Source organism: Acinonyx jubatus, chromosome D3 (genome assembly GCF_027475565.1).
Source record: "Acinonyx jubatus isolate Ajub_Pintada_27869175 chromosome D3, VMU_Ajub_asm_v1.0, whole genome shotgun sequence".
Lineage (NCBI taxonomy): Eukaryota > Metazoa > Chordata > Mammalia > Carnivora > Felidae > Acinonyx > Acinonyx jubatus.
The window spans coordinates 92335736-92349346 of NC_069392.1; the positions used below are offsets into that span (position 1 = coordinate 92335736).

Below are 13611 nucleotides of genomic sequence, written 5' to 3' on the forward strand. Positions count from 1 at the left end.
GGTTCAGTAGTTTTTCTTAAGACAACTTTTCTGTACAGATACATAGATATATCTCAAAATAATATTGTTAGTTGAGTTGTAAAATCCATAAAAAAAAAAAGTTTTTCCAGGGTTTACAGATAGGTTGACTCCTTTTGCTTCCCCAGCCCCCTACCAAGCAGCTGTCAGAAGACCAAAGGCATGGAAAACCCTGCGCTGTCTATGAAATACTCACAGTGAGAAGAGCGGTGGAGAATAAGCAGAAAAGCGCACGCTCTCAACACCACACACACGTTAATACGATCACATAGACCATAGCCCAGTGAGTGCTGGAAAGTGTTTTCATGTAGATTTCATTTAAGGTCTTCTCATTACAAGGAAAGTGTCTTTGGCCCTAAAAAGGACAGAAGGAGCCTCTACAGTTGGCGCTTCCGTGGGACAGGACTTGTGAAATCATGCACTTTGTGGGGAAGGTAATTTGGGGTTATTTTAAAAAACTAGTCTAGATTTTATATGTGCTTTCAAATAACTAAATAGAGTGCGTGTGTAGGTCAGCGAGATAACTTACACAAAAGGAGGCACAGTAACTGAGGCAGGAATTTTTGAAATGCACAAGGAGACCCACACTCAGCCTCTGTCTGTGACTTGCTGTTCCACTCTGGTCACATGACCCCAAATACATCCATGAGGGCCTTTTAGCCACATTCAGTTCTACTGTGCTTCTCTAACTTAGAAAATCAATAACCTACGAACTGGATGTTGTATGACACTGGTTCTAGGTGCCCCTGCTTCCTAGTCACAGTCTGTTTCACTGTTCACTTCGTTTTTATTTGCAGGTGATGGTAGTGACCATTTTCATCCGGTAAGGTACTTAGAAGTAAGCAGAACACACATATATCAACACCCGGTACTGTACAATTTTCTAGCCATATTCTAGCTATTGACATTGCTGATGCTTGGAGTCTACATAATATTTTGTGTTAACTGATTTGGTGACTAAAGGTAAGATTGAGGTACCAAAAATAGATTCATTACTACTGAAATGTTAAACATGTTGATTCAGTATTTTAAAAACTAAAATGAAAAACTTGGTAAATTCAGTATGAGATCTATTCGGTAATAAATGGTCTAAGGACATTACCATGTCTATAAGTTCTAATCTATTTGGGTCCCACTTTAGAAATGAATCCTTAAATATATGTTTAGGACTGCACACTGTTGTCCAAATGAAACCTATTTTGCTTCCAGGATCAAAATTCTCACCATAATGTCTGAGGGATTTAGTATAATTTAAGCAATATCTCCTATCTAATTTCTCAATACTTACGAAGTTCTGAAAAAGAACTATTTAACCTTATTCGTTCTGAGAACGTATGCCAAGTTCTTGCCCCATATGCCTGTTTTTCCATTTACAAAATGGCGGGGGATGGTAAGTGTTTCCTTCTGTGTTTCATAAGAAACAGTCTCAATATAATCATACATTTTATTTTCCATCCACTGGAAATAGAGAATGGGTCTTTGCCATTTCCTAGGCACTTAATCAGCAAGCTGCTTACTTGTAGTAACCTGCATAAAGACAAATTAATGTCTATAACTTGCTTTCCCACAGGGTTGCCAATGTCTACACAAAAAAGACTAGACAGGCAGATTCAAAGAGTTTGGAACACGGTATATTCTCGAGGGTAACCATAACAGTCTTTTTTTTTTTTTTTTTTTTTTAAAGTAGGCTCCATGCCCAACATGGGTCTTGAACTCACAATCCTGAGTTCAAGAGGTACATGTTCTACCAAACTGAGCCAGCCAACTTCCCCCCCACCCCGTAACAGTGTTTTTGCTTTCCAACATAAAGTCTACCTCAATCCCAGTCATTTGGTTGCATCACATAACTCAGACTACTTAGGTTAGCATAAAAGTCTTGAGAGGTTCCTTTCTTTACACCTGCACCCTCAATAGTCAGGTCCCTCTGGCTGTGATGATAAGCCATGTGCAGGAAGAGAGTGTCAGAGTGATTTTTCTTTTTAAAATTTAATATTTATTTAAAAAATTAAGCAGCTACCCTTCATTTGGTAATGTTATATTCTAATAGTGTTTTCTCACTATTAAAGCTCTATTTGTGGGCATCCTCTAAGATTATCAGCAACAATACAGTATTTTATAAATATTTCACTATGGGTGTAATAGTGCAACTCTTTCTTCCTCAACAATGAAGTGTTTTTGGACCCAGTTTCCCTGAGTCTATGCTATATACATGTGTCTGCCCCTCAAAGATACGTCAATTTAGATGATGTGTCTGGTAGTAGAAAGATGGTAACAAAAATACAAAGGCAGCTTGAGACCAAATGAAACAAGATGAAGTGCTTCAGCTATTGAACACATTGCTTGTGAGTTTTCCATTTGAGCCGTTAAGAATGTCTTCCATCAAGGTTTTCTATATCCGCCTCATTTCAAGATGTGCAGTTACTGCAAGTCCAAAATCTAAAAAGAGTAAGTTAAGTTCCTCTGACTTCATAAGTTTAGATTAGCATGGTCTTCACTACTATATTACATATTCTAGGTTTCTAAAATCAAAGTCAGTAACGTTGCACCAAGAGAGTTCTAGTGACCCCATCCCTCATCACTGGAGGCTCCTGGAGATTTATCTTCTAACATTTGACTCTTTGCCAAGTGCTAATAGCCTGAAGTGAAAAGAAAGTAAATAGATCAAATAGCTTTCTTTTATCTGTTGCAAATTCAGTTGGAATCTAAGTATTCAGCTAGCTTAAAATCCAAATCGTTTTAATTTAAATATACAACTACGTCTTAGTGTTTAAATCACAGCAGTGTTTGAGATCTAACCCAAACACAGCATGTCTCACACACCCACAAGCTCATCAATTCTATAGATCTTCCAGACTCCTATCAAAGGCTTTGGTCTGTGATAAATATTACTTTAGGATGAACTAAATTTGTACATTTAATTTATGAATGGAATCGTTAAAAAGTTTTTAATGGCTGTACAAAGAATAGCATTGGTTATTAGCTTGATAGTTTGAATAGCAAAACTTTTCACATGGAATGCTTATGTTTTTAAGTTGATAGAAGTTGCTTCCTAGAAGTAGCCATTAATTCAATTTGACTAACTTCTTTTTTCTTGTTTCCATTACCGCTATTTGTATGCCCGACAGGGAGAGTGGAGCAAGGGCTGTACTTTCCAACGTGTAGTAAAGTGTAATTAAAGTGTACAGACTGAAAACATCTTTATCGTATGCTGTGGTGCCATGCCAAATGTGTGATGCAGTTGCTGACAGAGGCGGGCACATACGGCCATCCAAGTATCTCTCCCTGCAGTCGTCCCGTCGTTCCCGACAACTTAAATAATGGTGGCAGAGGGAGCATGCCCAGGTGGACACACCTCACCACTGCCTGCATCATAACCTGAGCTAGAATTGAATACCTATTCCCTGTTGACTGGCTAAGAAACCTACCTTCCTAAGCTTGTCTTTCTGGGTGGTAGGGAGAGCATTTTTATTACTTATACTGTATGGTGATTAGGGAGACTACTTTAAAGGCAACTTTCTGGAAATCCGGTGAGGAATGGGTGTGATTTTTTTTTTTTTTTTTTTTTTTGGTATTTCAATAGACTATGGTTCCTGAGAGTATATATTCTGCATTTGTATAGCACCTGCAGTCTGTGCCCATCTGAGTGTTGTCAATCCTGTGCAAGAGGCACATTAGGCTTTTCTTTGTACAAATGAGCAAAGTGGCCCAGAGGATTAAGTGACTTTTCTTAGGTCGTATGGGACAGTGGGTGGTAGAGCCAGATTTAAATTGGAACTATTGCCTTGTTTCCTAGCATAAGCTATGTCATAATGATGACAGGTCTTTAAAAAACGATGTTTTCGCCTTGTAACAAATGAACTAAAGGAGAAATGGGGAGAAGCTGAGGCTGCCAAGGTGCTGCTGCACGAGCTCACTGATTCCCCTGCTGGAAGGAGCCTGAGGGAGGGGTTAAGTCACACCTGAACACTGTTCCTGGTGTAGGAATAACATGGCCTGTTGCTTTAAATTGGTATGATTTCTCCGGATGAAGGAAACCAGGCAAGTGAGTCAACCTGTGTTGGCTTTCATGCCCTCTAAGGATGTTGTCCCCCCAGGGAGGGTAGGAAACTACAGGAGAGAAGGTCACAGAAAGATAAGGAAAGAGAGAAAGAGATCCTTCCAAAGCCGGGGCAATCTGGAAGTCTAACAAATCACAACAGCCTGTTGAAGCTGTTGCAAATGTGACTGCAGAATCCCTGCCTGTAATCCCGACATCAGCAAATGTTCCCGTGTTCGAAAAGGATGGATCCTGTATTGTCCCCAGCTCAGGACATACTTGAAAAAGTGTGCAGAGGTGTGCAGAGCTCGGGACTCAGTCGTGTCTGAGGATACAAACGAGGGCCGGTACACAGCCCAGGCCCGCCTGCTTTCATGTCGGGGCCTCACCTCATTTCAGGTTCAGAGGAAGTTCACACACGCAGCCCCCTTCGGAGAGAACCTCCATACGGGCATTGCCCTGTGTGGCAGGAGAGAACCTCGGGGCAGCTGGGGCACCTTTCCTGTGATACCGTGACCACTCTTCCAAGGTAGGTGCTTATATGCAATTGTGGACCCCGCTGAGCTTGTGCTGAGGCGCAGAGCAAGAGTCTCCGCTTTTACAGCCTTTAGAATATAAGTGGTGCAAAGGTTCTGTCTTTGCTGGAAGGGGTGGTGTTCATTCTGTGCTCCTCCTTTGGGTACTGAAGTTCGTATCCAGTTAGAAAGCAACATATTCAAGTTATTGCTTGCCCCCTTTCCCACTGGAAACACTCCAAACCATGCTTACATCAGCTAGTCATTTTTGTTTCTTGCAAGTAAGGACCAGCCTGATACATTGCCAAGAAATTAGTGTAATTGGGATATGTTCAAAAAACTGTCATGTGGCCTATAAGGTCCATTCAAAAACAGACTCCTAAAGGATTTATTAAAATTTTTTTTAACGTTTATTTATTTTTGAGACAGAGAGAGACAGAGCACGAACAGGGGAGGGTCAGAGAGAGAGGGAGACACAGAATCTGAAACAGGCTCCAGGCTCTGAGTTGTCAGCACAGAGCCTGATGCGGGGCTCAAACTCAGACCGCGAGATCATGACCTGAGCTGAAGTCGGACGCTTAACCAACTGAGCCACCCAGGCGCCCCCCAAAGGATTTATTGCTCCACATACTCTTGGTCCTCAAGTGTCATCAGGCCATAGGGAAACAGGACAGGTGTGCTCAAAAGAATGGTTGCACACAGGCATTCTAAACAGAGCCTCGACAGACACGTCAGTTAAGTCAGTTAACTTTTCTTATTCAAGTTTTAATTTAAATTCCAGTTAACGTCAGTTAATTATTGATTTCAGGAGCAGAATTCAGTGATTCATCACTTACATACAGCACCCAGTGCTCATCCCAGTAAGTGTCCTTTTTAATCCCCCCCATCCAGCCCATCCCCCACCAACCTCCCTCCATCAGCCCCCAGTTTGTTCTCTATTGTTAAAGTCTGTTTTATGATTTGCCTCTTTCTCTTTTCTTCCCCCCATGTTCATCTGTTTTGTTTCTTAAATTCCACATATAAGTGAAATCATGTGGTATTTGTCTTTCTCTGACTGACTTATTTTGCTTAGCATAATACTCTCTAGCTCCACGTTATTGCAAAGGGCAAGATTTCATTCTTTTTGATGGCTGAGTAATATTCCATTGTGTGTGTATATGTGTATATGTGTGTGTGTGTGTGTACATACACACACATATGTATATTGTGTTCATTGGGGTGCATATACCCCTTCGAATCTGTATTTTTGTATTCTTTAGGTCAGTACCTAGTAGTGCAGTTACTGGGTTGTAGGGTAGTTCTATTTTTAACCTTTTGAGGAACCTCCATACTGTTCTCCAGGGCGGCTGCACCAGTTTGCATTCCCACCAGCAGTGCAAGAGGGTTCCCCTTTCTCTGCATCCTTGCCAACGTCTGTTGTTGCCTGAGTTGTTAATGTTAGCCATTCTGACAGGTGTGAGGTGGTATCTCATGGTGGTTTTGATTTGTATTTCCCTAATTGTGAGCGATGTTGAACGTCTTTTCATATGTCTGTTAGCCATCTGGATGTCTTCTTTGGAAAAATGTCTATTCATGTCTTTGCCCATTTTTTAACTGGGTTGTTTTTTGGGCATTGAGTTTGATAAGCTCTTTATAGATTTTGGATACTAACCCTTTATCAGATAGGTCGTTTGCAAATATCTTCTCCCAGTCTGTAGGCTGCCTTTTAGTTTTGTTAATGTTTACTTCATGGAGATAAAAAGCTCTTGTGCAGAAGCTTTTTATCTCTATGAAGTCCCAATAGTTCATTTTTGCTTTTGTTTCCCTTGCCTCAGGAGACATACCTAGTAAGAGGTTGCTATGGCCAATGTCAAAGAGATTATTGCCTATGTTCTTCTCTAGGATTTTGATAGTTTCCTGTCTCACATTTAGGTCTTTCATCCATTTTGAATTTACTCTTGTGTATGGTGTAAGAAAGTGGTACAGTTTCATTCTTCTGCATGTTGCTGTCCAGTTTTCCCAACACCATTTGTTGAAGAGACTTTTTTTTTTCCAATTGGATATTCTTTCCTGCTTTGTAAAAGATTAGTTGACTGTATGGTTGTGGGTCCATTTCTGGGCTTTCTATTCTGTTCCATTGATCTATGTATCTGTTTTTGTGCCAATACCATACTGTCTTGATAACTTGAAGTCAAGAATTCTGATGCCTCCAGCTTTGCCTTTCTTTTTTAAGATTGCTTTGGCTATTTGAGCTTTTGTATGGTTCCATACAAATTTTAGGATTGTTTGTTGTAGCTCTGTGAAAAATGCTGGTGGTATTTTTATAGAGATTACCTTAAATGTGTGGATTGCTTTGGGTGGGATAGACATTTTAACAGTATTTGTTCTTTCAGTATGCATGGTATGATCTCAGTCTTTTTGTACTTTTTTGAGGGCTGATTTGTGACCCAGTATGTGATCTATTCTGGAGAATGTTCCATGTGCACTTGAAAGGAATGTGTACTCTGCTGTTTTAGGATGGAATGTTCTGAATATACCTGTGAGGCCCATCTGGTCCTGTGTGTCATTCAAATACATTGTTTTCTTTTCTGCTTAGATGGTCTGTCCATTGATGTAAGTGGGGTGTTAAAGTCCCCTACTATTATTGTATTATTAATGAGTTTCTTTATGTTTATTATTAATTGTTTTTACATATTTGGGTGTTCTCAAGTTGGGGGCATAAGTCTTCTTGTTGGATAGATCCCTTTATTATGATACGGTGCCCTTCTTCATGTCTCGTTACAGTCTTTGGTTTAAAATCTGGTTTGTCTGATATAAGTATTGCTATTCCAGCTTTCTTTTGACATCCATTAGCATGATAAATGTTTTTCCATCCCCTCACTTTCAATCTGCAGGTGTCTTTAGGTCTAAAATGAGTCTCTTGTAGGTAGCATATACAGGGATTTTTTTTTAATCCATTATGATACCCTATGTCTTTTGATTGGAGCATTTTGTCCATTTACGTTCAGAGTGATTATTGACAGATATGAATGTAGTGCCATTGTATTACTTGTTTTATCATTGTTTCTGGAGATTTTCTCTGTTTCTTTCTAGTCTCTGTTGCTTTTGGTCTTTCTTTCCCATTCAAAGAGTCCCCTTTAATATTTCCTGCAGGGCTGGTTTAGTGGTCACAGACTCCTTTAGTTTTTGTTTGGGAAACTCTTTATCTCTCCTTCTATTCTGAATGACAGTCTTGCTTGATAGAGTATTCTTGGCTGCATATTCTTCCCATTCAGCATGCTGAATATATCATGCCACTCCCTTCTGGCCTGTCAAATATCTTTGGAGAGATCTGCTGCTAATCTTACTTGTCTTCCCTTGTATGATAGGGACTTTTTTTGTCTTGCTGATGGTTTTTCTTTCTCTCTATATTTTGAAAATTTAACTATGATGTATCTTGGTGTTAGCCTGATTTTGATGGGAGTTCTCTGTACCTTCTGGATTTGGACATCTATTTTCTTCCCTAGATTAGGGAATATTTCAACTATAATTTCATCAAATAAACCTGCCTCTTTTCCTTTCTCTTCTGGGACTCCTATGATATGAATGTTACTACACTTTATGGAGCCACTGGAGTTCCCTAAGTCTACATTTGTGATCCAATATTTTTCTTTCCCTCTTGTTTTCAGTTTTATTATTTCCCATAATTTTACTGTCTATAGCACTTATTCATTCCTTTGCTTCTTCCATCCTTCTTGTGAGTATATACAGTTGGTTTTGCATCTTGGTTATAGCATTTTTTGATTTTGGCCTGACTAGTTTTTAGGTCTTTTATCTCTGTGGTAAGGGACTTCCTGGTGTCTTCTATGCTTTTCCTGAGACCAGCTAGTATCCTCATGCTTATTTTTTTAAATTCTGGATCAAGCATATTACTTATATTTGTTTCGAGTAGATCCCTGGTTATGACCTTTTCTTGCTCTTTCTTTTGGGATGAGTTCCTCCATCTTGGCCTTCTTCTTTGTGTTAGGAAAGCCTGTTATAATTCCTGCTCCTGAGAGTAGTGGCTTTATAAATAAGAGGTCATATACTGTCTATGGCCTTGTGCTTCAGGGTGTGTCTCTGATGTGTGCTGCATGCACTCTGCTGCTATGTTTTGGCTGTTCCTTCCCTCAGGTGAGTCCATGTAGAGTTTCTCCTTGCCTGCAGTGGGGAGTTTTTGGACCTTTTCTGGAGTGTGGCAAGTTTTAACTTGGTGTGCTTTGGTCTGCATGTTAAAAGAGACCTGATGCTATTTCCACTAGAGCTGAAACTTTGCAGCACTCTGTGGTCAGTAGACTTTGTGTGTTCAGTGGTTCTGTGCTGGTCTTCTGGGGAAGGGCCTGCTGCTCTGGTTCTTAGACAAGTGTGAGCCAAAAAGCAGCACCTGCAGAACATGGGGCAGGACTTGGTGTAAGCAATTTAGGCTGCCACTGTTGGCATTGTGCTGCTTACTGAAATTAGTTTACACTGAGGGGCAGGGGAGAGAAATGGTGCAATCCCTCTCCCTCATCCTGGAGAGGGAAGTTTGCACCTGCTGCTGTCTGGGAAGCCCTCCCAGAAGAGCAGACTATCTCTTCTCCTGTGTCCTGGGCATCCCTCAGATCCCTGCCTTCACCCTGACTGTGTCTGGGCTGTCTGCCCACCTGGAAGCTCAGTACACCTGTGTTCTATCCCAGGAAGGCTGGCTGAGTTTTAAAACTCGAAGCTTTAGGAACCTGGTATGGCAGAGATCCACGATGGTCCACTGGGGGAGGGTTTTACTGTGTTAGGACTGATGCAGGTTTGTCTCAGAAGGGCAGTTGCACCAAAGTGCAGGAGTACTGGTTTTGGAGTAAAGTGCAACAAAGAGCCAGTGTTCAGGTTAGCTACTCTCAGCAGGTGTCTCTACACCTATGCTGAGGAGCAGGGGATGGTAATGGTGCCTGCCAGCTCTTTTGTCCCTGGAGAGGCAATGCCACCTTGCCCAGATGTGCTCCAAGAAGGGGGAACCATCTCTCTTGTGCATCTCAAGGGATCCTTAGATCATACCTTGTGCTCCCGAGCTTCTGCCCTCTTTCTCCACAGGAGCACTGTAATGCCCTCAGGGCTCCACGCCGAGCATCACATGGACCTCTAAAAGTCCAGTCTTTGAGCCCCATTGGTTGTTAAAATTCACAAAAAAACAGTCCCTTTCAGTTTCCTGGTCAATGGCTTTGGAGAAGTGTTTTCCCTCTCCCTCTCCCTCTTCCTCCTCCTCCTCTTCCCCCTGCCTCTGCCCCTTCCCTTCCCTCCCCCACCTCTCCATGGCCAAGGCCTTCTGTAGCACCTGTGATCCTTTTCTCCCCCAAATCACATCTCCGTACCTCCTGCTTTCTATGGTGTGGCTTCTTCTCTCCCTCTAGTTGTGCAATGTGTTCTGTCAGTCCCCAGATCAATTTTTGGCTGTTCAGGATGATTTGGTATTTATCCAGCTGTGTTCAGGGAAGAGGCAAGCCTAGCATCCTCTTACTACTCTGCCATCTTAGCTCCTCTCTCCTCCCAATTATTTTTATTGTGGTAGAGCACACATAAAAACTACCATCTTAACAATTTTTAATTGCACAGCTCAGTGATATTAAATTAGTCTAGGTGATATTAAAGGCTAGGCTCAGTGATATTAAATTAGTTAGGCTACTTCCATGATTTCGCTATTGTGCATCATGCTACCATGAACATGGGTATACAAATATTGTACTTAATCGCTTTAATTAACACTGAATGTACAGGTCCAGTATGGCTCAACTATGAAGTAAAAGGGTCATCAGTGAATGATGTGCGATAAAGCCCTAGCCACACCTGGGTGGTGAGCCTAGCTTCTTTGTATTTTTTCATTTTATAAATTTTCTAGAATGTACATTTATCTAGTTCTCAAAATATAAGTGGTGTGCCATCTAACAGCATTACCAATTGAAAAAAAGTGAGTCCCTTTGCCCCATTAAACCATTGTACATGGAGTTGTTGCTGTCAGTGTTGAAGTAAGGTGCTCCTAGATGATGCAGAAGTTTCGAAGCTTGAAGTTCAAGAATCAAAAAAGTAGGTCATCTGGTTGGTTGCTGATAACCCCCGACAGTGAAGTTCTAGGATACACAATTACTTCACTGTTTTTACTACCTATGAAACTTGAGTTGAAGGAGCAACACATCCCGCCACCACCAGCCTCATGAAAGCCTTCTTGAAACGTATCTCTTTCCCTCACTGCTTACATTTATTGAGCAGAAAAAACTGCAGGTGTAAACCCCACACAGTAACTTGAGGTCAGAGAGATGGAGACACCCCCATGGCCTGTCCCTGTCCCCACTGGCCCCCAGGTGGAGATTGCACTGGGACAGGTAAGGGGCCAGAAGACAGCAAACGGACAGTTTCTGTCTAGACACATACTTAATAATTCTTGAATAAAGGAACCTCTCAGCACCACATCTAGCAACTTTGAATGTAACTGGCTGCTGGCTGCAGTCCCGCTTGCTAAGCTGCCTGCAGAGATGGGATGGTGACTCATGATGTCTCCTGCCTCTTTCCTGAAATGTTGCAGCCATCGCTTATTTATTCTCCGTCTATACCCACTGGGTCCTATTACGTGCATGTCCCTAATGGCTGGTGGGGATGAAAAGTGAATGAAATGGGGTTTGTGCCCTCCTGGAGCTCTCCACTCTGAGCCTTAACGCTGTGGTCTGTCTCTCTTGCAGGAGCAAGGAGAGGGAAGACTGGAATGGGAATGGCAGACGAGGCTTCCCAGAGGAGGAGGGAAACAGGAGGAGGTAAGGAGGGTCTGCTTCAAGCGAGGAGTGGCGTGCAGTGGCTTTGGAGGAATGGCTGTGTGGGAGACCCACTGGGAAGCTCAGTGGTGGAGAATCGACTTCAGGATGTGGGGTCAGAGTCTGACAAGCTGAGAGATTCTTTCTGTAATTTTGGTAAGAAAATAAATTTGGTAACAGCAATATGGCAGTATATATGTATGCATGTATCTAGAACTTCAAACAGCCTTCCTCTTCCCCTTTCCTTCCCTCTTAGTCCTAAACTGTGGCAGGACTCAGCCCAGCTCCACATGGGTGGGGGAAGCAGGGACTGCATGCCTGGAACAGGGCAAGAAAGGAACGCATGAAGGGGGGCGGGCAGGACGTGAGACCGGTCATTGCCAGTGCAAGCAGGGTGATGGGAGGTCAGTACCTGGAAAGCCCAAGCTGGGTAAGAGGGGATGGAGGGGCGTGAAGCCCACATCAGCAGAGGGTGGCAATGTGTGGGAACGGGGATGGTGACAGTGGCTTGGCATGGGCTGTCAAGCCTGTGTGTAGAGGGGGCCCGGAAGCTCTCTTTGCTCACGTGTACCCTTGTGTGTTATTACTGCACACACATGCAGTAACCCCCAGTTCTGTCCTGGGAGGCCTGATAGTGGCACCCCAGGGCAGTAAGCACACCTACAGCCCAGATCTTGGCTTTTAAACACCATTCTCCACAGAAGAAATCAGAATGCCTTGGGGGCTGGGGGTGGGGAGAGGTTGGCTTCAGGTCTGAGGCAGGAAAAATAGGAGATGCAATGAAACATCTAGTTGAACCAGAAAGCAAGAATATGCTTCAAGAATAATGAGGGAATGTAAAAAAGACACAGAAGCCAGTTTGAAGAGACTCTCACTAGCCAAATCTGAGGCATTCTGACACCAAAATAATGACAGTAAAGACTTACAATGAATTGAATAAAATAGGCGTCCGTACTAATATAAACAAACAGATTACTTGGAAATTTGATGGGGAATGCAGTGTTCCATAGTCTCAAAGTACCTCCTTACAAAATACTTAATAATTACAAAGGACGAAAGAAAGCTTCACAGTGGGGAAGCCCTGAAGATGCCACTGGGGTGAAGTGGTCAGAGGGAATGGACATCATCTGTGGTAGACAGACAAGTGGGGTGCTGCGTGCTGGAATGTTCCATGAGCACAGCATTGCTTCTGTGATTACTCCTGCCAAAGGGCCGTTGCCTGAAACTAGCTGTGAGGTTTTTTCAGACAAAACCAAATTACAAAATAACTGGCTTGTAGCCTGCAGAGGTGTCAAGGTCATGAAAATCAAGGAAGGACTGAGAACCGTGTCACTGAGGGAGAGTGAAGACAACTGACTGGATTCTGAACTTGCGCTTTTAAAAAAATGTTTTAGCGTTTATTTATTTTTGAGGTGGGGAGGGGCAGAGAGAGAGGGAGACACAGAATCCGAAGCAGGCTCCAGGCTCCGAGCTGTCAGCACAGAGACCTATGTGGGGCTCAAACTCATGAGCCGCAAGATCATGACCTGAGCTGAAATCGGGCGCTTGACCAACTGAACCACCCAGGTGCCCCTGAAGTGGTGCTTTTATTGTAAAGGGGCATTATCAAGGCAATTGACAAAGCAGGAGTGGGGTCAAGGGTTAGATGATAGTGTATCAACATACAGATTTTTTTTTTTTTTTTGGTTCTCATAGGAGATTTTATTAATTAATGGAAAAATCCAGGGAGCCAGGATATCTGTATTCTCATTTACTTTCTATTTATTTATTTTTAAAATTGAGGGCATAATGGACATGTAACATTAGTTTCAGGTGCACAACATTATGATTCAATATTTGCATATATTGTGAAATGATCACAAAAATAAATCTAGTTAACATCTCTCACCCCACATAGTCACAATTTTTTCTTCTTGTGATAAGAATTTTTAAGATCTACTCTCTTAGCAACTTTCAAATATACAAATATGGTATTATTAACTATAGTCCTCTTGGTGTATATCACCATGACAATTATTTTATAACTGGGATTTTTTTATAATAAATTATAATTCTTTTATAACTGGAACTTTTTACCTTTGAACCCCCTTTACCCATTTTTCCCGTTCTTCACCCCTGCAGCCACCAGTCTGTTCTCTGTATCAAAGAGCTTGGTTTTTATTGTTGTTTTTAATTCCACATATAAGTGAGATCATACCGTATTTGTCTTTCCCTGACTTATTTCACTTACTATAATGCCTTCAAGATCCATCCATGTTGTTTCAAATGGCTGAAT

General features: G+C 42.0%; 1 long non-coding RNA gene across 1 annotated transcript; it reads left to right on the plus strand.

Annotated features, from left to right (window-relative positions):
- The first annotated feature begins 3275 nt into the window (after nt 1–3275).
- LOC128312408 (uncharacterized) lies at nt 3276–12829 on the plus strand. Its single transcript, XR_008291717.1, has 3 exons — nt 3276–4583; nt 5378–5429; nt 11268–12829. It is a non-coding gene; the product is annotated as an uncharacterized LOC128312408 (long non-coding RNA).
- Nucleotides 12830–13611: the final 782 nt, after the last annotated feature.